Source organism: Rutidosis leptorrhynchoides, chromosome 11, assembly GCF_046630445.1.
Source record: "Rutidosis leptorrhynchoides isolate AG116_Rl617_1_P2 chromosome 11, CSIRO_AGI_Rlap_v1, whole genome shotgun sequence".
In the NCBI taxonomy this organism is placed as follows: domain Eukaryota; kingdom Viridiplantae; phylum Streptophyta; class Magnoliopsida; order Asterales; family Asteraceae; genus Rutidosis; species Rutidosis leptorrhynchoides.
In genome coordinates, this window is record NC_092343.1 from 56,229,491 (window position 1) to 56,233,217 (window position 3,727).

Here is a 3,727-nt window from a genome sequence, read left to right on the forward strand (position 1 = left end):
GCGTAGTAGTCGTTGTTTCTTCCTCGAGATCTTGCGTTTCCGAATTCACGAATAGATGAGGATACTTCCTTTGCATTTGATCTTGTCTTTCCCAAGTAAACTCGGGTCCTCTTTTGGCATTCCAACGAACCTTGACAATCGGGATTCGGCTTTGTTTCAATGTCTTGACGGAGGTGTCCACAATTTCAACCGGTTCCTCCACAAAATGAAGTTTGTCATCAATAGTAAGTTCTTCGAGAGGGATGACGATATCGGGTTCGGCAAGACACTTTTTCAAGTTAGATACATGGAAGGTAGGATGAACGGAGTTCAATTGAGGCGGAAGATCTAAACGATAAGCAACGGTTCCAATACGCTCCAAGATTTCGAAAGGACCAATATACCGCGGATTTAGCTTCCCGCGTTTCCCAAAACGGATTACACCCTTCCAAGGTGCAACTTTTAACATTACTCGGTCACCGACTTGAAATTCAAGATCGTTGCATCGTTTGTCGATATAGCTCTTTTGACGACTTCGGGCCGTCCTAAGCCTATCTCGGATTTGAACGATTTTCTCGGTGGTTTCGTGAATGAGTTCGGGTCCGGTGATTTGCACGTCGCCTACCTCGGCCCAACAAAGAGGTGAACGACATTTGCGGCCATATAGCGCTTCAAAAGGTGCGGCTTTAATACTCGCGTGATAACTATTGTTGTAAGAGAACTCGGCGAGAGGTAAGTGCTTGTCCCAAGCTTTTCCGAAATCAACCACGCAAGCTCGTAACATGTCCTCTAAGGTTTGAATTGTACGTTCGCTTTGTCCATCGGTTTGAGGATGATATGCGGTGCTCATGTCTAAACGCGTTCCCAACGCTTCTTGCAATGTACGCCAAAATCTAGAAACGAAACGGCCATCTCGGTCGGAGATAATCGATAAAGGTACACCGTATCGGGCTACGATCTCCTTAATGTAAAGTTGTGCAAGTTGCTCATGGCAAGGAAGTGTGCGGATTTGGTGAGACGGTCAACAATAACCCAAATGGTATCATAACCGCCCGTCGTTTTTGGTAGCTTGGTGATAAAATCCATCGTTATCCTTTCCCACTTCCATTGCGGGATCTCGGGTTGTTGAAGTAGTCCGGACGGTCTTTGGTGTTCGGCTTTGACTTTGGAACATGTCAAACACTTGGAAACATAAGTAGCTACGTCCCTTTTGATGTTCGGCCACCAATATAGTTGTTTAAGGTCGTGGTACATCTTATTGGCACCGGGGTGAATCGAGTATCGTGACTTATGGGCTTCATCTAAAATAAGGCTTCGTAGATCCCCATAACTAGGCACCCAAATTCTTCCGGCGAAATATCGGGGTCCGGTTTCTTTAACTTCGAATCGAGAGGTGAGGACGTTCAAGTGTTCGAGAGAGATGTTTTCATCCTTGAGAGCCTCATCTTGGGCTACCCGAATTTGGCTATTAAGGTTGGTGTGAATGGTGATGTTTAAAGCTCGGACACGGAGAGGCACCGCTCTTTCTTTTCGACTTAAGGCATCGGCTACTACATTTGCCTTCCCGGGATGGTAACGAAGCTCGCAATCGTAATCGTTTAAGGTTTCAATCCACCTTCGTTGTCTCATGTTTAGTTGCTTTTGATCGAAAATGTGTTGAAGGCTTTTGTGATCGGTGAAGATAGTACTCTTGGTTCCATAAAGATAGTGTCTCCACATTTTAAGTGCAAAGACAACGGCTCCGAGTTCGAGATCATGTGTCGTATAGTTTCGTTCATGAATTTTGAGTTGTCGAGAAGCATAAGCAATGACTTTCGTTCGTTGCATCAATACACACCCAAAACCATGTTTTGAGGCATCGCAATATACAACAAAGTCATCATTGCCTTCGGGAAGTGACAAGATAGGAGCGGTGGTTAGCTTCGTTTTCAAGATTTGGAATGCGGATTCATGTTCGGTCGCCCAAATGAATTTCTTTCCCTTGTGAGTCAATGCGGTTAGAGGACGTGCAACCAAAGAGAAATTTTCGATGAATCTACGATAGTACCCGGCGAGACCCAAAAATTGACGAATGTGAGTAGGAGTAGTAAGAGTCTCCCATTTGCTAATGGCTTCGATTTTCGTTGGATCGACTTTAATACCTTGGTCACTTACAACATGACCAAGAAATTGAACTTCCTTTAACCAAAATTCACACTTGGAGAATTTGGCATAGAGTTGTTCTTGTCTTAAAAGTTCAAGCACAAGTCGGAGATGTTGTTCGTGCTCTTCTTCATTTTTAGAATAGATCAATATGTCATCGATGAACACAATAACGAATTTATCGAGATACGGTTTGCACACGCGGTTCATAAGATCCATGAACACTGCCGGTGCGTTAGTGAGACCAAATGGCATGACAAGGAATTCATAACTACCATAACGAGTTCGGAAAGCGGTTTTGGAGACATCTTCCCCCTTAACCCTCAATTGATGATAACCCGAGCGGAGATCGATTTTCGAATATACACAAGACCCTTGTAGTTGATCAAAGAGGTCATCGATGCGAGGAAGAGGATATCGGTTCTTAACCGTCAATTTATTTAGTTCACGATAATCAATGCACATTCGTAGGGATCCGTCTTTCTTTTTAACAAACAAAATCGGAGCGCCCCAAGGTGAATGGCTAGGTTGGATAAAACCTCGATCAAGTAGTTCTTGGATTTGACTTTGCAATTCTTGCATTTCAGATGGAGCGAGTCTATATGGTGCACGTGCTACGGGTGCGGCTCCCGGAATAAGATCGATTTGGAATTCAACCGGTCGATGAGGCGGAAGACCCGGCAATTCGTCGGGAAATACATCAGAATAGTCACTAACAATTGGCACATCATCGATGTGCTTCTCATCGGACTCGACTTTCTTAACGTGAGCAAGGATCGCAAAACAACCCTTACGGAGTAGTTTTCTAACTTTAACACACGAAACGAGGTTGAGTCCGGTGCAACTCTTATCGCCATAGACGATCAAAGGTTCACCATTCTCGATAGGAATTCGGATTGCGTTAAGATCACAAAGAATGTGAGATTTCGTTTTGACTAACCAATTCATACCGATTATTACATCAAAGCTTCCTAGTTCCATGGGTATCAAATCAATTTCAAATTCCTTACCCAAAATGTTTATCGTACACCCCCGGTAATATGTGTCGGCACTTAATAGTTTCCCGTTAGCCACTTCAATGGTATAAGTGGTATCTAATGGAAGAGGTGGAGTGCTAAAAGAATGAGTCAAAGTCTTGGATACAAAGCATTTATCGGCACCTGAATCGAATAAGCAAGAGACATAAGAATTGTTGAGAAGAAACGTACCCGTGACTAGTTCAGTGTCATCCCGGGCTTCCTCGGTGTTGATGTTGAAAGCTCGGCCACGCGTGTTGGGGTTATCTTTCTTCTTTGGGCATGCATTTCTATAATGACCTGTTTGACCACATTCGTAACAAGTGCCCGTCTTTGGTGCATTGGGCCACTTTCGAGCAACGGGAGTGGCACTTTTACAATCGTTGGCCTTATGACCAACTCCTTGGCACCGGTGGCAAATTAACTTGCCACATTCACCAAAGTGATGTTTGTTGCATTTGTTGCAAAGAGGTAGGTTCCCGGCATAACCCCTCTTGCCGTCGGAGGTGTAAGGCTTCTTAGCAAAGTTGTTGTTGCTTGATTGGGAGGGTTCCCACTTTCTTTTGTTGCCGCCCGATTTATCCTCGGCC